At 37.8% G+C, this 20,760-nt stretch overlaps 1 protein-coding gene across 1 annotated transcript in view; it reads left to right on the plus strand.

The window, feature by feature from the left end:
• Positions 1 to 20,760, plus strand: part of polybromo (protein) — a 702,481-nt gene that overhangs the window by 160,401 nt on the left and 521,320 nt on the right. The gene's annotated exons all lie outside the window — the stretch shown is intronic.

The raw sequence follows: 20,760 nt of genomic DNA on the forward strand, positions 1-20,760 counted from the left end.
ACAATAGAGTCACCAACAACTACTAGTTCCTTTGGGACCAGCGCATTCTGCCTTGGGGGTTGCTGCTGTGTTGCGCATGACCAAGTGCAAGCTCTGGCATTGGTGTGGGCAGCTGAGAGCTTGATGGGCCCTCACTTTTAATCCTTCAAGGGCATCCACCCTGTCCTTCAAGCTCTCATATAGGCCCATAACAATGCTGAGTTGTCGCCTGATTTCCTTACGCTCCTTGCATCGCGCACACACAAAGACATCCCCCATGGCAGTATCATGTCCCGTACCTGACTGCTCCACAAACATCAAGCAAGCAAGCATTTTAATAGGCTGTGATTCAGAGGGCAACTGCCCCCCTCAGTTCTCCCCTGAGCCACAGCACTCCCATTAGCTTGAGCCTTTTGCTTTGCTGCTCTGGTCAGAGTCATGATTTCGACACAGTTATAACGGTCAGAGTCATGATCTCAACACAGTTATAACGCTATATTTATGTTTCAATATTGAGTGTTATCTACAAAGTCCCTTTATATAACTTCCGTATCAAGTTAAGTATTAATTATTTATTTTTTACTAATTATTTATGTTATGTAACCCAAGTCATTATATGTATATTTAAAAGTACAACTTAATTGATAATGAAGTTCAACCAGATTAATTGACAATATTATGTACTATACTATACTATATTAAGCTTATGCAATCTATTGTCGGTAATAATGGCGGCAATTTACGAACGGTAAACACGTGGATTTGATACCCTTTCCGATACTAAGTAATACCTACAAAATCTCTATCTAAGTTACTTTAATCTAAGTATAGTAAATAAGAATATAAAACTACTCTAGAAAATAAGTTAATATGCCAATTTAAGCTAATAAATCAGAAAAAACTTCTCTGTTCCAGGAGAGGCAGAAATGTACGTCTGCACAGGCAACTCCCGTTATACTATAATTGCAATTTATTCAGTTATAAATTGAAGAACAGTTGCATATTTTTATTACTTGCTTAGTATTAGTTTTTTATTAGTTTGTATATTTTTATTAGACCTCACATTTTATCATAATTAGGTTGCAGTACTGAAAAATTCACTTGTGGTGTGTTAGCTCAAAGAATTACAACCTTGGGTGGGGAGCTGATCCAGAATTTAACCCAGCTGTATTGCTTTATTTTCTATAGAAAATTAATTCCAAGTTGTTAATTTCTACCTATGCATTGATTTCTAGGAATGCATTAATCATGTTCGCAAGGGGGACCTGTTGGGGGGTGGCTTTTATTTCTGTAATGACCTGGGAAAGTGTACTTCTTTCTTCTGAAGTTAAAACTTTACATTGTGATGGCACCTCTGTGGGCAGGAGCAGCAGTGCGTAGCACACGCTTCTTGATTAGACCAAGGTTCGAGCCTGTGACCACCAAATACGGAGGATGTGGAAAGGTCAGGGAATGACCACCGCATATCCCCGGAGAAACATGGCCTTAGTTGCTAATTCTCCTAAAAACCAAATAACAAACAACAAACATTGTGATTATTAGTTAAATTTTATAAAACAATTTCAAAGTGACATAGCATTAGCAGTGGCAAACGATGAAAGAAAGTGGGCTTATAAAGCATCAGCCAAGAAGAAAAAAAAAAAAAAACTTTCCACCACATCACCTGTCCATTTCCTCCAATAGTTTTTCTAGTTCTTCCTTGAATTTATTCAAACTATCTGCTTCCACAACAACAGATGGAACTTTGTTCCAACAATCTACTACCACTGACTGAAGACAGACCTTCACACATCTATCCTGAACTATCCCTCCTCAATTTGAGTTTGTCCCCTTGTGTGTAATCTAAGCAGGAGGAAGAATTCCATCAGCATCGATCTTGCTCAATCCATTCAGAACCTTAAACACCTCAATCAGATCACCTCACAGCTGCCTGGTCTCCAGATGCTGCAATTTTGTGTATGAACCACCACATACCTATTTATTCCTCCAACCAGTACATGGCAACAAACATAATATCCAGTGTTTCCAGTTTCATAATATCCAGTTTCAGCTACAACATATGGTATGTGAATAGCCTGTGTAATATGCATGAAAAGAAAAAAATAATAATTGCTAGAATTCTGTTGATCCAGTTCTAATGAAATTGGTTAAGGTTTTCAACAAATCATACTGAAAGGCCCAAATATAAAATTTTATGAAAATCCATCCACTAGAGCCTAGTTATGACGTGCAGGCAGACATGATGAAGACAATAGGCTATACACATATATATGCTAATATGCATAAAAATCATCAAATTGAAAGCAGCTTTCTTTCGTTTCCAGCATTGGAAGGAGACTTCACAGGGTTACGACATTGGATATCCTTTGTACAACTCAAATGCATATGGGATTCCTTCATAAAACTGTAGATAATGCAGCTATGCTAAGCCTAAAAACCAGTGTAGCAAAGGTATTAAGAGTGATTGAACATTTGGTGGTAATATGCTGTCCTTGTTATTTTATTAAATTTGAGTGCTGAAAAGGGAACTGCATGCCTTTTTGTGAAAATAGATAAATACTTGATGGAAATCTGCTACTACCTAGATAGAAGTGCTAAAGGAAAATAAATTTTAAACAATTTCAATTGATGCATGCCACTGATTTGTCTTCTTTCTAAACATTTGAAGTGTATGTGTACATGTTGGCTATTTTTGGTTAAATGTGTAACTAGATTGGTGGATAAGTGACAATCTTTGACAAGTTTTCTGCTTAAAGAAGAGATTAGAAATGGTAAGAAAAACAATATAAGCACTTTTCAGTGCTACCAAATTGAAATGTACAAAGCGATCATTAGTGAGTAATACTGATTTCTGTTCAAATCTAATTCATGATCCAAAAGTTTAGAAAGAAGACAAATTAATGAACTCAAGAAAAAGAACTTCTGGTGAAATCAATCTTAAACAGGCCAAGCAAGCTGATAAGCTTGCTTGGCCCATTTAGGATTTTAATTTTAGTTTGTTAATTTTAGGCATGTTATCCTTACTCTTACTCTTACAGAAAGTCCATTGATATTTCTCTCACTTCTGGCTTGAATAAAGCAATTTGTTTGTTACTTTTAAATGTTATGCCAACATTTGAAAATCCGAACATAGATCTTTGATCAAATGCATCTTATATCAATGTACCGAGGTCTTTACGTCTTTACTCCTAGATATGTTTCAGAATGTTATGTGCAATTTTATTTTAAGAATAGTTTTCAAATCTTCATTTCAGAAGCTGATTACCATGACTTGACAGCATGTTGCACAAATTTCATCATTTGGCAGTGCATCATTTTCAAATTTGAAATTTTTTGTGGACATATTTCCAGTCCTTCTTGAGGTCATTAAAGGTAAAGAAAATAGATGAAGCAATAGATGTTTTGCTGCTTGAGTTCAATTAGTTTCATTGTGAGAACCTAGGCAAATTAGAATTGATGCACAGTGACTGCTGGTCAGCAAACTGACTACTGCAGAAGGAAGCTTTAAATATAAGAAATTATCACAATTCATGCTTAGCATTTTAACTGTTTCTCTTTTGCTGAGTGTGTTAATATATTTAGCTAGTTTAGAAAAATTAAAAACTGAGTTGTGAACATTTCTGCTTTTGCGAAAAATCAGTTTTTTTTGCCTGTTTTGCAAAAAACCTCCTGTTTAACTCGTGATTTCAAATACCTGATCTCTAGGTATTTGAAAATCAAAAGTTCGCAGTTTTGAATCTGACTGCAGTATTACAATGGGTAGAAATTAATATTGTAGCACCCAGTGAAAAATAGCGAGTCTTTAGGAAAAACTTTTGCAGTGCATCTGCATAAAACTCTCACCATCTGAATATCTTAACACATAAAATGTAAATGGAAAACATAAGCTCAGTTTCATCTCTAAAAATCATCAACTGTATATAACCAGTTCTTTGCAATACATGAACAGCAGTATCTCTTACAAAACCAACTGCAGGGGCCCTAGGTGCCAAGCAGTCTGTGACTTGGCAATTTCTTGAAGCACAGAAAAATTGACACAGCAATTTTTCTTTGCTTCAAGTGAGTTTTTTTTTTTTTTTTTGAAGTGATTACCAGCTCTTTTACTTTTCTGCCTTTCGTAAAACTTTGTTTAATAATCAGCTTTTTTTTTTTTTCTTCAAAAAGTATTTGAAAAGAGCAAAGATAGAAAGGTACCTTTCTTTATTTTTTTTATCTAAGTAACTAATCCTTACTAATCTTAGCTTGGCCACACCAGGCACTGCTTCTGCCTCCTTGAGATGGAACCAGAAAACTTGACAGCAAAGTTAATCTGCCAAGGTCTGAAAGGAGCAAATATGGACTATGCCAATATTTCTTCTTGCAGGCTCATGGACCCATCACATTCTACAGAACAGGAAGCTCATAATCCTTCCTATTTCAAAAGGCAAAAGAAGGTACAGACCACAAATGTCAGGCCTCACTTCCTGATTATACATTCACTGAAATGACCAGCCAGTTAGCAAGCTCTCTCTCTGGCGCCTCCATAGCCAGGTGGGCAGGAGCAACAGTGCATAGCACACGCTTCTTGATTAGACCAGGGTTCGAGCCCATGACCACCAAATACGGAGGATGCGGAAAGGTCAGGGAATGACCACCGCATATACCCGGAGCAATATGGCATTAGTTGCGAATGCTCCTAAAAACCAAACAACAACAAACAACAGCAAGCTCTCTTCTTTTCTGATCCAGAAATGCTTAAAGAATGCTGCTATCTCACCAAAAATGGTTTGCCAAATGAAATCAGGAAACCTGCTTATTGAAACAACACGACACAGGCACTCCGTAAAGTTGCTTAAATTTACAACATATGGAGTAACTCCCATAAAAGTGTCCCCTTGTGCCACCTTAACCTGCTTAAAAGGAGTAGTATCAGAATGGGATCTTCTACAGGTATCTGATGAAGAAATTACATAGCAGCTCTGAGATCAAAATGTCATTCAGGTCAAAAGAATCATAGTTAAAAGAGATGGTTCATTAGTTCCAATAGAAATATCATATAATGTTTAACCTGCCAAATCCATCAACTTCTGTAAAAGTGGAATATCTGAATTATCATTTCTGACTATATATACTGAACCCCAGTAGATGCTTCAAATTTTAGAAATTTGGGTTCAAGGAATATACTCATACTGTGAATGTTCTGCACAGTCTTTATGGTATCCAAACTGTAGAGGCAATCACTCCACTTATTCCAAAGACTAGGGCCGACCGGACTAGCCGGGTGGGTAAAGTGCCTGCCTGGCAACCCAAAGGTCGCGGGTTCGAATCCCGCCTCGGGCTTGGATCAAAGTACTGCAAAACCCTTGGGAGGTGCATTATGGCCACAGAAGTCGATGTGCCAACAACTACCAAAAAAAAAAAAAAAAAGACTAGGAAACATGGAAGCAAGAAAAAACAATTCAGAAATACAAAACTGAGCATGAAGTTACTTACCTGGAAGCAAAGAAACAAATATAACAAATTACCATGCGAATATGCAGAAACTCTCCAACACAAACAGATAACTGGTCCTTGAGGTTGTCACAGACATTCTCTCAGATATGCCAGACAAGCTGTACTTGTTACCTGAGAGTTTAAAATGCTGATGGAACTGATATTCGGGTGACATTCAAGTCAAGTAGACCCAATTTCGGCGAAGTCCGGATGGTCTGTGACAGCCAAATCCACTGCTTGCACATTCACGATGGTGGGACTGTTAGTAATCCTGGGTATAACCTCCATGCACAAGCACACTGGGTGACCACCCAGGTATAAACCAACGTAAGCAGGGGTCGAGGTGTGGTGTCCACACCACATGGAGCAATTTCGCCCCTCTGTGTTACCAGGCAATACTAGGTGGTAGATGACTCTCATCAACCGGTGCAATACCACCACTTTGCTTATTGGAGGCTTGAAGTGGTGGAACCCATGTTTAGTCTCCAGAGCTAAGTTCCGGTCAACCCTTCCCCATCTCTTCCATCATGCAGTATGATTGATGACTTTTGAGGTTATGATGAACATCGTGGCGAGATCCAATCTTCATTACATTTCGAGGATACAGCTCTAAAACGGTGTTCGCAGGCCGGCCGCTAGTTAGTACACTGGACCGAACCTATTGGTAACTCTCTAGGAGGCTTCCGGATCAGCTAGTGTATAATCTTGCTACTTCTACTCTGTCAGATAGTGACTGGAGGGAGTCTGAGTAGTGTGTATGAGGAGGGCATTGTCGAGGACACGTTATGTCAATGATCTGGGTATATTCTTACATATGTATGCCATATTCAAAAATTTCATTTCTTCATACAGCGTGTCCCACCCACTTTTTCTTACAATTGAATATACCATGAATTGTCAAACTAATAGAGTAAGCTTATCTGCGAAAGCCGACCGGGCTAGCCAAGTTGGTAAAGTGCCTGCCTGGCAACCCAAAGGTCGCGGGTTCGAATCCCGCCTTGGCTTGAATCAAAGTACTGCAAAAACCTTGGGAGGTGCATTATGGCCACAGAAGCCGATGCGCCAACAACTACCAAAAAAAAATTATCTGCGAAAAGATCTAAACCTCCCAAACACTTCCTAGTTCATTTCACAAATATACGTGGTCTCAATTCTAATCTCAACGATCTCCATTTCCACTTACAGTCTGCCAAACCCCATGTACTTTTATGAAAGAATCTCAGTTATCGATTGATTCAACTACTGTTCATCCCAGTTGCCCAAATTATTTGCTGTGTGATTTCCCTTTGCATCAAAGGTGGTACTTGTGCATATGTCTGTTCCGATATTCCCTGTCAGAGACTTGGTAATTTGGAATCTCCTCTTTTCGATCTTCTCTGGCTTAAAATCTCTCTACCTCATTGTGTAAAATTCATCTGTTGTCTCTACCGTTCTGCCAACTCCACTAATCACTTGGAGCTCTTTGACTTTCTCTCTTTGCAACTTGACTTTCTCCAGTCCAACTCTCCTGCCGACCGGGCTAGCCGAGTGGGTAAAGTACCTGCCCGGCAACTCAAAGGTCGCGGGTTCGATTCCCGCCTCAGGCTTGGATCAAAGTACTGTACTGCAAAAACCTTGGGAGGTGCAATATGGCCACAGAAGCCGATGCGCCAACAACTACCAAATCAAAAAAAAAAAAATCCAGTCCAACTCTCCTAACAGGGAAGTAATTTTCCTTGGTGATTTTAATGTTCACAACTCCAGCTGGCTTCCATTTTCTAGTCACACCGACCCAGCTGGTTGAGATGCTGAGGCTTTTGCAATTTCTAATGACCTTGCACAGATTGTTCATTTACCTACAGGAACACTGGACAATCTCAACCATACAGCTAACACGCTTGGTCTTTTTTCACAAACAACCCTTCTAAGTACACGGTCGAAGTGAGTGGTCCTTTAGGCACCTCAGACCACAACTTGGTGATTGTCTCTTCTCCAATGGAGCCTTTATCTCATGACTATTCCCAACCTCGTATTGTTTGGCATTACAAGAATGCAAAATGGCATGACTTGCGATATTTCTTTTCTTCTTTTCCTTGGTCGAATTATTGTTTCAAAACTTCTGATGTCAACATTTTCTCAGATCGTGTCAGTGAAATTATTCTTGTAGGAATGGAATCCTCCACTTTAATATCTCATCCTTTATCTAAACCTTGGTTTTCCAATAAATGTGCTAAGGCTGTTCAAGAGAAGAGCATTGCATATCGTAACTGGATTATTTCCATTTCTTCAGTTTCATTTTCTGCCTATGCGAAAGCTTGCAACAACATTAATCAGACCAAACTAGATTTTCAACAGGCTAAGAGTAGAAAACTTGCTTCTTGCCCTAATGGTAGCCGAGCATTCTGGTCTCTTGCCAAAGCTATTGGCCACAACTTTTTCCCATCTCTGCTCCCACCTCTGTCCAAACCAGATGGTTCTGTTGTCACTTCAGCCAAGGATAAAGGTGACCTGCTAGCATCCCATTTTTCTTCCAACTCATGTATTAATGATCTTGGTAAAACACCTCCCACAATTCCCAACACACTCCATTCAATGCTGCCTCCTGTGGTCTTCCGTCTAACAGATGTCAGAAGGATTTTGAAGAATCTCAATGCTAAGAAAGCTCCATGTCCTGATAGTATTTCTCCACTAGTTCTCAAAACCTTCATTCCTGATCTTACACCTGTTCTTTGCTGCCTTTTTTCATTTTCTTATTCCGAAGGTGTTTTTCCTTCTGCATGGAAATTTTCTCATATCCAGCCAAGTTCCGAAAAGGGGTGACAAGTCCCTCCCATCTAATTATCAGCCCATTGTAATTACTTCTACTCTTTCTAAAGTAATGGAGAAATCAATTAACTACTAACTCTTAAACTACCTAGAAACCTTCTGTCTGATCAACAATTTCCGGTATGGATTCCGTCAGTTCGATCCACTGGTGATATTCTGGTTTATGTTACCCATTTATGGACAAGTTCAATGGAAACGTTTGGTGAAACACAAGAAGTTGCTCTTGACATCTCAGGCTTTCGATCGTGTTTGGCATAAAGGTCTTCCAAACAAGCTTCCATCTTATAAAGCCAACTGTTTTTTGTAATTGGTTATCCAGTTTTCTCTCTGATTGCTCACTGAGGTTGATGATAGATGGTTCTCTGTCTTTTAACTTCTCCACTAATGCTGGTGTCCTCCAAGGTTCAGTTCTTTCTCCCACTCTTTTCCTCTTGTATATTAATGACCTTCTTCCTTTGACTGGAAATCCTATCCATAGTTTTGCCGATGATAGCACATTGCATTCAACTTTCCATTCTGAAAAACCTTGCTCTGTTCAATCAGCTTCAACTTCTCTAATATTCGCTACCAATTCCTTAAATGCCGATCTCCAGGTAATTCTCCAGTAGAGCAAAGACAACTTAGTTGATTTCGATCATTCTAAAACTCAATCTTGTCTTATATCTCGCAAAAAGGATTCTTCTGCTCCTATGCTTATCTTTGGTGATACTCCAATTTCTGGGCAAAATGATATATCTCTTTTGGGGATTACCTAATCCCCAAATCTAATCTCTCTTGGCACAAGCACATTACAAATATTGCTTCCTCTGCATCTAAAAAACTTGGTTTTTCTCTTTCGCTCTCGGCGTTACTTTTTTTCCAAACAGCTGTTCACTCTGTACAAATTGGAAATCTGCCCTACCATGGAATATTGTTTCCACATCTGGGACAATTCCCCCAAAACCTCTCTCAGGCTTCTAGATTCCATTCAGAAGAGGGCAGTTAGGTTAATTAATGACTCCTCTCTAACAAGAGTCTCTCCACTCTCTGTTTCAGATGTAGTTTTTCTGCGGCATGCCTTGTCCACAGATACTTCCATGGGCACTGTTCTTCTGAATTGGCTTCTATAATTCCTGCTCTCTCTTTGAAAACAGTCCGAACACGTGCTGCCACCAGCCAACATTCCATTTACTGTCCAACTTCAAACTCACAGAACCAACTTTTCATCTTCCTTGTTTATTCATTCAATTGCCGTTTTCTGGAACAACTTCCTTCACACGTATTTCCTGAAAATTGCAGTCTACAGAAGTTCAAATCTAATGTCAACAAATATCTTCTTTTGTCTTCTCAACCTCCAACCCAAGCACGGTACTAAGTACTATAGTATAGGTTCTAATAACTTTCGTGTTTGGGGTTTTCATAAAAAAAAAAAAAAAAAAAACTACTGTTACAACCACTGCACTTCTAGTTGAATCATTTTTCATGATGTTATCTATGCTTGTAACTAGTGATGGACATGGCAGAATGATCAATAATCATTTATCCGAGCCAACCAGAACTTGCTTTAAAGTTAGGTAAAAAAAAAGTAAAGTGCAGCGATTATCAGCCCACTGCAGGATGGAAGCCTCCTCAACAATTCATGCTGAGGGAAATGGACCATAATCTGCCACGCTGGTCCAGTGTGGGTTGGCAGATTGACCGTATTCTGCAGTCAGGGGCTTGAACCCCGGTCTACTCAAAGAGCGTATGCTGTTGCACTCCTGCTCCTGACCACTCGGCTACGGAGTGCTCTGTTTAATTTTGTTGTCAAAAATATCACTTTTTCATATAATAAAGAACTAGATACCTGTTCAGAAGATTGTTTTCAAATAACCCACATGTAGATAACCTCTTCACCTCTTTATTTCAAGCTTTTCTCATAACTTTAAGTGCTAAATGGCCATTTGTGTACATCAGATGATTAGAGAATTTTATAATCCTTTCACTACTTTTCTTTATTCCCGAGATTGTTGATGTGCCAACTTTATATTTCTCAGCTAAAAAATGTCCTATTCACCCCTTTTCAAGGCCTCAATTATTGCTATTTTGCCTCTTAACATTAGCACAACACATTTTCGTTTTTGTGACATATCGGTATTAAATATACTTTTTATATATATCGCAATTGAAAAAATACCCACTCATGAAACAAACGAAGTACAGTCTATCCCGGTTATTTGGAACACATCGGGACTAGTGCATATTGGCCCGATTAAGCGGCTGCCCCAATTATCCGAAGTTTCACGTAAATAGTTAAAAATACAATGGACCCCCTTTTACCCCTGACCCATGTTCACTGTACAATCAACTCATGGACTCACCATAGTAAAGTACCGTTCACTATACGATGTGTAGTAAGCGCCAGCCATTGTGATCACGTTTGTGAATCGAATTTTAATTCTATCAAACAGCAATTCTAATGAGCGAAAATAGAAGGAATATTATCCACAGGCTATAAAAGTAAAGATATATTAAGCACAAATTTACCCTTTATTACCTTACCAATTAAAAAATTAAGTAAAAATCGGAAGAATATATGTGGTAATCGGAATAATTAATACGTACTGTAATATGTACACACTATTAATTAATATCTTTATTGCAGGCAGAGAAGGGTTACATGATTGCCTGATGCAATAATACCCAAAACAGCAACAATGCTAGGGTTTTAACATGAAATAACTAATACAGGAAAAATTACATAAAACGTATAATTACATATAAAATTGATATAACATGGGAAATGAAAAGACGATGGCAGTCACTCGGCTGAAGACGAAAGCTGTTCCCTGATGATGCATCTTCTGTACGATTTGTCCTCTATCCACTCCTTGTAGTCCACATCCATTGTGGAGCGTCTCCATGGGCAGGAATCTATCCCCTATCGTGAGCCTCCATGCCACAGACTGTAGAAAGGGGAGGGCTCTTAAGGGTTTTGGGGGGGTATCCTCCAATTGCACATCTGCTGAAAATTTGGCATATTGACTTCACCCACTATCGTTTTAATTGACATGAGCAAGCGGAGGGTGAATATCCGTTTGGAGACTTTTCTGTAATTTCGAAGTTGGGTGATATCTGAAGTATGTGTGAGTGGTGGCAGTTTATGCGTGAAGAGAACCTACCGAAGAAGCCAGTACTCATCGGTTGCAATGGTTTTAGGTTTTTTTGTTGCCGACGCCCAGATTTCTGAACCGTAGGTGATGACTGGCTGCAGAAACCGGTATATGTATTGGAGCATGTACTCAGGCTCTGTGGCATGAAGGAGGTGTTGTTTGGCAAGCCATCTTGATCTTCAGACCTTGTGAATGTCTGCAACTTGGTGTTTGAAACTGAGTTTAGGGTCGAATATAATGCCGAGATCTTTGTGCTTGATGACTGGGGTGATGGGGGTTCCATGGATTTCCAGTTTAGTTGCGTTGGGTTTGATTTGAGATACACATGCATACTACCATGTTAATAGTTTCAGAACACATCAAGGAAACACAAGCTCTCTCAACACGTGCATACTCACAACCATAACCCCTTAATTGATGCTGCAATTACCATTATTAAATTCATGCTACAAGCTCCGTCAATACGGAACTCTCATAATAGAATGGTGCTGGGTAAACACCAACCTTGACATCCTCAACAACAAACTTCCGGCTTCCCGTTCCCCAATTTGGAATTTTGCGCACATTAAAATACCACATTTCCAGTACAACGTTTCAGGTACTTAAAGTTCACGCCGATTCTCTATCCTTCATTTCCTTAGTGCCAACTGATGATGTTTTTAACGAAAGTCCATCGTTCACGGCTATTGGCTTATTCTCTTTTAAACATAACTTTACAGTTTTACGTTTTAAAACTGACAACTAGAGGATGACGCGGTGCACTCTTCCTCCTCTGAGCTTAATTTTAATTTTTAACCCAAGATTTTTAACTTATGATTTTAGTATGTAATTTTTAATCTGAGACCTTCTTATACCCCTTTTTTATGTAATTCATGCAACTAAACAGATCATGAGGTGAGTGCCGGTTTTATTTAAGCTCTGACTAAAGTGCATATTTTTTCATATTTATAATTTTTATTTCCTTAAAGCCGAATGAATGTGGTTCATTTATTGCATGAAATGAAAGTTCCGAAGCATTTGATCGACACGCCCGAACTGAAGCTTCGTGTTGTTTTGCTCGAAACTGTGCCATCCCCATGGTAGATCCTACATAAACCGTGTTGTTGCAGTTTTTTACACACGATGCTGTATACAATGTCATGTTGTGATTGGAATGTAGAGTTTAGCTGTCGATTTCTAAAAAACATGTATAATTTGTTCATGGGTTTAGCTATAATTTTCATTCCAGTACCCTTGCATATTTGATTATGTGTATTGTACCAATGTGCGACAGGTGATGAAATGTTTTATGTCCAATTCCGATTTTTGAACAGTGTGTATTGCAAAGTTGTTATTGTTTATTTTTTCCCATGCTAATGCTTTAACTTTATTTATAGAAACTAAAGGATAACCCTTATTTATGAATTTTCTGGTTAATTATTTATCTCTGTTGTTAATGAAATCTGAGAGGAGGAACATTTGATGATGCGATTAATCTGTTGATCCAACAGACTAATTGCATCATAAACCAAACTATCCCTTCAGATCTTCTAAAATAAACAGAGAAGAAGCTAATGCATTACATACACTTAGACAAAATAGTGATACAGTCTGTCCTCGTATAGCACGATAGTTGCGTTCCTAGAAACCCTCGTGCAATGCAAAATCGTGCAATATAAACAACAGGCCCTATGGGAAAAGTACGGTTACGTGCCGACCACCCAAGATTGAACACACATTTGGAACCAAAACATTACCAAACACAATAAATAATCGAGTAATTTTAATCGTTATAAAATACTTACGTATTTTATAACGATTAAAATACGTAATAAAAATAATATTATATTATAATAAAGTATTTTTAGTATTTTTTAATACTAAAAAGTATTTTTTACGGATAAAATACGTATTTTATTCGTAAAAAATTTATTATATTAAATAAAATAGTCGTAATAAAATATTGCTAATGCTTTTGCTTCTATCGTAAGCAAACTTGCTTTTTGTTTGATTTTCTATCCAAAGAGATGACAGCCGTTCCATCTCTTTCAATTTCTTTGTGTCTTAATCTAATGGATTTTAATTACACTTTGAGTTGTTCCCGCTATGAAAGTTGTTTTTATTTTCTCTGCATTCTTTGTAATTCTCCGCGTTGCCTCATTTAGGTCTGTAGCACGTGCAATATCACATGGTCTTTCATTTCGCTTAAAGCGTTTCAAAATTTCATATTTTTTCTCTATCGACAGAAGCGGACTGGCCATAAGTCTTACAGGGGAAACCACGGTGGGCCGGAGGCCGGTGTGATTTTGGCCATAAACCGTAGTATGAGGCCACTACAAATTTTCCTGGGTAAGAATTTTTGACCCAGTCCGCCTCTGTTTATCGATATTGCTTCTTTTTTTTTCTCTCTGAATCTGCAGTGTCTTAGCCAGGACGCTTCCTTTTCACACCTTTTAAATATTTTACTAATTTTTAGGGAATAAAGCACAATTACAAACGAGGTGGCACGCTTGATACACGGAAACAAAGCTGCGCGCGTGTAGCAACTGAATAAACAACACCGTAAAGGCCGAGATACACTATTAACACCTCACATTTTACTAAAGCACATTTCTGGGGGTTACTACCATAAAACAATAAAAACAATTTCCAGTTGCGTTTCTGCTAGTGGAATCTGTTATAAATTGGTAGTAAACTCCATCTAATTGCATTTGCGATTATATCGATAGCTGGAATTGTTGGTTTTTACGTTATTATGGTGAAATGTGTTTCCCCTTCACTGATATAAAACACATAAATACATTTTCAGAATCTTCTTTGTTCCTATCGTGTTGCATTCAGTTGGGGTGATTCCGCATTCGACTGCCATTTCTTGTAAACACAAAGGCGAATCGTGTATAAGCGAATTCGGTTCGTGTTATATAAGATATCGTTCCCCTATTTATAAATCATGTATGATCGAATTCATGTTATGCAAACACGTGTTATACGAGGACCGACTGTATCATTATTCAAAAGGCCGACAAGGGTGACACAGTAGTTATTCTTGATACAGGAGTTATATACATAAAAAAATTATACACCATCATTTCATAACGAAACAGGCCTACGCGCTCTGGATTCATTAAGAAATTTATTATAGTTACACACAGAGCGTACAAATAAAGAAGAAATATATGAGCTTATATATTTCTTCTTTATTTGTACGCTCTGTGTGTAACTATAATAAATTTCTTACCATCATTTCAGATACAATGACACACGAGAAGGTTGAACCTTCTGTGTTTGACAGTCTAGTTAATAAATATAATAAAATGCTCACTATTTTCAGGAAAGATGATCATATTACTATGGCCTAGCTTAAACAAATTAAGCCTGCACTTACAATATTCCTACTTTATTTGGCCAAGTAAAATTACACAAAGCAGCATGTGTTTCTGCATGAAATGAAAGTTCCGAAGCATTTGATCGTCCCGCCCAAACTGAAGCTTCATGTTGTTTTGCTCGAAACAACACAAAGGGGTTATCCAATCTGTGTATAGTAAAATTTTCTTAATTTTACTTACACAGATTGGATCATAAACTAAATTTTAATATATATAGAAAACCAACTAATAAGGAAATGCTTATACATTTCCATAGTTATCACTCCTATTCGTATAAAAAATTGGTCGTGTTGAATCAATTTCTTAACGCTTTCAAATATTCCTCCTCTCAGATTTCATTAACAACAGAGATAAATGAATTAACCAGAAGATTCTTAAATAAGGGTTATCATTTAGCCTCTATAAATAAATTCATATAGCGAGTGGTAGGGAATTCAAATTTTTAATTGTTGTAACTAGGTAGCTCTAACGTAAAAGTGGCAGGAATGCTGTGACTCCGGGGAGAACTGAGGTGGTGATTCTTCCACGCATCACAGCCTAAAAAAAGTGCAACTTGTGGAATGCTTGCTGAGCTCTCTGGAGAGGATGTCTTTGTGTATGCCAGGTACACAGAATGTCCAGAAATTAGGCATCAACTCAGTGGTCTGATGGGCGTCTATGAGAGCTAGAGGTGTAGGGATGATGCCCTCAAAAAAATTAATGAGGGGCCTGTCAAGCTCTCAGCTGCCCAACTCAATGCCAGAGCTCACTATTGTGCATCAGGCAACACAGCGGCAATCTCCAAGGTAGAATGCACTGGTCCCACAGGAGTTAGTTATTATTGCTGACTCTGTTGTCAGGGAGATGGGTAATATATTGTGATAGATCAAAAAAGGATAGATCAAATAGAACAGGGTATGTCTGCCAGGGGCAAAAGTTGATGATGTTGTGAAGCAGATATCATCTTTTAAGGGCCCTTTGTGCCCTTATGATATTGATATTGTTGTACACATTGGCACCAGTGACATTAAGAGTAGGAGATCTGCAGATTTACTTAACAAGCACAGGTCAATGTTGAAAAAAAGTCGTGAGTTAGGGTTAAATTTGAAAGTGTCTGCAATTCTGCATAGACACGATAGGAGGGAGTACATGATGAGAGCCTTGTCAATCAATTCAGCTCTAAAGGAATTGTTCAAGGCTCATGGGTAGAATTTTTTTCAGCGTGGTCTGTGCTTTTTAACAGGAAAGACTGCTTCTACACGGATGGGATACATTTAAATAGAAAGGGTGCAGGAATATTTGCTGATGCTATCAAGGCAGTACTAGGTGGGTCGGAAAACTGCTAGCTTTGGGGGATTCACAGACTAAAAGGTTAAAAATAGCCACAGGCAGAGGTGAAGGTGATTCTTGCACTACTTCTATTAAAATAAACAGAGGCCTGGAGCAAGGCAAGGGGTGCTGGGGGTTTCAGGGACTGATGGCAGTCATCAACAAATAAATATATGGGATGTGTTAGGGTAACTTAGAATAAGAATAGGTGCATGTATACTAATGCTTTAAGTATAGTAAATAAATTTGATGAATTTGAAGTGTTGGTCAACACATCAAAGGCGGATATTGTAGGGATATCAGAGATGTGGTGTCACACAGATATTAGGAATGCAGAATTGGAATTTGGAGAGGACAAAGTTTACAGAAAGGATAGACAGGATAGGAAGGGAGGAGGGGTTATGCTGTTAATTAAGAAAAACATAAAATCAAAGGAAGTGCATCCAGTTGACATAGATGGACAGTGTAATGTTGAGTCGGTGTGGTGTGACAAGCACTGGGAAAGCAAGAGTAGGAGTGTGTTATAGGCCTAATGACTGAAATGAGCTCAACGAACAATTGTACAGAGAAATAAAGTGGGCTAGTAAATCAGAATGTCTTATAATGGGGGATTTTAACTTCCCTGATATTGACTGGAACTTGTGGGTTGGTCACCCGCACACTAGCAAGACTTTTGTGGATTTATTGGATGATTGTTTTCTACAGCAGCATGTTCAGAAGTCTACCAGAGAGGGTAAATCTCACATCAGTACACTGTGATCACTGCCAGCTAGTGGCAGTGATCACAATGTACTGATGTGAGATTTACTTAAACATATAATTACCATCGTGGGGTGAAGGAAAGGGTTTTTGCCTCCGTAAACGTGACTGCAGTGGTCTCAGACACTTTTTAAATTCTGTACAGTGGGACCAACTGATCTTACCAACAGCAAATTCTAAGTGGGAAGCATTCAAGGAATTAATCGTGGAAGCCACTAGATGTTTCATACCTATTAAGAAATGTTGTTCAAGATTTAGGCCTAAATGGTTGTCAAATAAACTAATGAGACTCGTGGCAGAGAAGAAAAATGCATAGGATGCATATAAATTATCAGGCGACATAGAAGCCTATGGCAAATATAAACTAGTCTGTAATCAAGTCACAAAGGAGATTAGGCAAGCGAAGGCAGATTACGAGAAATCTTTGGCAAAGGAAACAGCAAGGATTTCTTTACTTATAGATTTTTTATATTTTTTATAGATTCCAAGAGAAGCTTAAATTCTGCAAATTGCAGCGGCTGGAGACTAGGTACCTGCGAGGTGATCTGATTGAGGTGTGTAAGGCCTTGAATGAGTTGCGCACTGAATTCTGATGGGATTCTTCCACTTGCTCAGATTATGAACCTAAGGGACCATAAATTCAAATTGAGGAAAGACAGTTGTAGAATAGATGTGCGGAAATTAACCACCCACTTTAGCCAGCGGGTGGTAATTGCTGGAACAAACTTCCATCTGTCATTGTGGAAGTTGATAGCTTAAATAAATTCAAGGAGAAACTGGACAAACATTTAGAGGGAATGGTTGTGTGATTTTTTTTTTTTTTTTTACGGGCTGATGCTACATAAGCTCATACGCTTGCTGTTTTGCATCACATGCCACTATTACTATTAGCCCAGGAAAAAATAAACAATAACAACTTCACATTTCATCACCATCCCATTGTCGTGCATTGGTACAATAAACTTAATCAAATATGCAAGGGTACCGACAACATGAAAATTAGAGCCAAACCAAGAAGAAATTATACATGTTTTTTAGAAATCGACCGTTAAACACTACATTCCAATTACAACATAACTTTGTATACAGCATCACGTATAATAACTGTGATGCAATTTATGTAGGACATGGGGGGTGGCACAGTTTCCAGCAAAACAACACGAAGTTTCAGTTCAGGCGGGTTGATCAAATGCTTTGGAACTTTCATTTCATGCAATAAATGAACAACATTCATTCGACTTTAAGGAAATAAAAATTATAAATATTCAACATAACTACTATAAATTACTTATTGCAGAAACACTAGAGATGAAGTTATGTAATAATTCATTAATATCCATAGACCATTCTTATTGTCGGACGATTGGTCATTTATGCACATGCGTGATGAACAAAAATTACTACATAAGACAAATGCTTCTGGTTGATTTTTGTGTTGCTCTTATTCCTGGGAACATTTAGTTTCGAAAAGTTTTTGTCCAACTTAAGGAAAGAAGAGAAAAAATGCTCCATGTGCAGCTAAGCTTTTTAGACTATCCAAATTTTAAAATTTTAAATTTAATGTTGATAGATGTAATAATTTCCTTACTGGCAGAGGTATGGTGGTTAAAAACCAGGGTTGTGTTGAGCGCTCAATATTGAGACTGTGGGGTTTGATTCGCTGTTGTTCTGACAATGAGGAAGATGTTTAATATTTTTATAAGGTTTGAATTTTATGTCATCATTACAATTTTTAATGTGTTTGACTAAGAGAGTTGGTTGAAATAGAAGCAATCCTATATCAAAAATAAAAGTAATCCCTGTTGATTCACAATATAATAGGATATAGGAATTATCGAGCACTTAATAGCTCTCTATTATCAAATTTATTTATATAAAAACAGCAAATCACAAATACACAAGCTAGCTACAACTAGTGGTTAGCAGCCTCACTGCCTCAATCCGTATTGATAATGATGATAGTTAATAATCTAATCTAACAAACATTTTTTTTACAGTTGTTCAGAGATCGAGCCCATACCCCCGTCATTTGGTTCCCATACCCCAAGGGGTATGGATACCCCTGTTTAAGAATTGCTGTCTTAAACTATCTATAAACCTCCTGTCTGATCAATGATTGCGAGTATGGGTTCCATCAGTGTAGATTCCCTGGTTGATATTCTCGCTTATGTTAACCGTCTGTGGACAAATTCAGTAGAAAGGTTTGGTGAAACTCAGGTAGTTGTATGTGTTTGGCAAAAAGGCTTTTGTTTGTGTTTGGCATAAAATTCTTCCAAATAAGCTTCCACCTTATGGTTTGCCAACTGTTTTTTGTAATTGGGTATCCAGTTTTCACTCTGATTGCTTACTGTGGGTGATGGTATTAGGGTCTGCTCTGTCTTCTAATTTCCCTAAATTTTGTTCTTTCTCCCCCCCTCTTTTCCTCTTGTATATTATTGACCTTCGTCAAATTACTAATCTTATACATAGTTTTGCTGATGATAGCACATTGTATTCCACCTTCCAGTCTGAGAAACTTTGCCCTTCACAAATCCACTACCAATTCTCTAAATGCTGATCTCCAGGTAATTCTCCAGTGGGGCAAAAATAACTTAGTTGATTTTAATCCTTCTAAAACTCAGTCATATCCTATATCTCACAAAAGGGTTTCTTCTGCTCCTATGCTTATCTTTGATGACACTGATTTCTAAACAAGATCATATATCTCTTTTGGGGATTACCCTGACTTCTAATCTCTCTTGGCATAAGCACATAATAAATATTGCTTCCTCTGCATCTGAAAAACTTGGTTTTCTCTTTCGCCCTTGGTGTTAATTATCTTCCAAACAGCTGTTCACTCTGTACAAATTTCAAATCTGCCCTATCGTGGAATATTGTTCCCACATCTGGGGCAGTGCCACCAACAGATTCCATTCAAAAGAGGGCAGTTAGGTTAATTAATGACTCGTCTGTAACAAAGTCTCTCTACTCTGCCTCATAGATGCTCTGTTTTTGCTGCATGCTTGTTTTTTTGTTGAGACTTCCATGGGTGCTGTTCTTCTGAATTCACTTCTGTAATTCCCACCCTCTGCTCCAAACCAGTCCAAATGCATGCTGCAACTAGTCAACATCCTTTTTCTGTGAACTTCAAACTCATAGAACCAACATTTCTTCTTCCTCATTTATTCATTCAACTTCCATTTTCTGGAACAACCTTCCTTGATATGTATTTTCTGAAAATTAAAATGCACAGAAATTCAAGTCTAATGTCAACAAGCATCTTCTTCCATCTACAACCCATGCACAGTACTAAGGTTCTAATACCTCTTGTGTTTGGGGTTTTCATTAAAAAAAAAAAAAAAAAAAAAATCTAATTTACATATAATTGATTATGACAATTTCATAATCAGTTATTTCTATTATGGCATTTTTGATAATGATTCTCAATTATGCCGATCAACTGCTTATAGCCCAATCTTGGAACAAATCAAAGCACATGCAGAGTGGTGCCGTAAAAGCATTTTTTATACTTCTGTGTATCTTCTATATAACCAGTTATTCACACCAAGAGAACTCATAGAATCATTGAAAAACTCATATAATGGTGCTGTCAGACTAGATGCAATCTGCTATATTACAATTAAAAAGTTAAAGAATTATTACAGAGTATGTTGTTAACCTTGTGAAATTCTTATCCTCACTTCTGGGGTCACTTAATTGTCTTAGCTGTTCCAAAGCCAGGAAATCATTCTCCCCCCCCCACATACTTATAAGCTAGTTTCACGTACTGATTGCTTACAAAAGGTGCTTAACAAATTGCATGTTTCTTCAAAACCAAAAATTTAATGAATGACAATCACTATAGGTTTCAGTCTAACATCTTAAATGTTTTTGTAAGGAGGCAACATCTGGTCATGGTAAATTTAAATGTAAAAAGGTTTAGTACTTGATGACATTATTAA

Source organism: Mastigoproctus giganteus, chromosome 2 (assembly GCF_048544385.1).
Source record: "Mastigoproctus giganteus isolate SK-2022 chromosome 2, ASM4854438v1, whole genome shotgun sequence".
NCBI classification, from domain to species: domain Eukaryota; kingdom Metazoa; phylum Arthropoda; class Arachnida; order Uropygi; family Thelyphonidae; genus Mastigoproctus; species Mastigoproctus giganteus.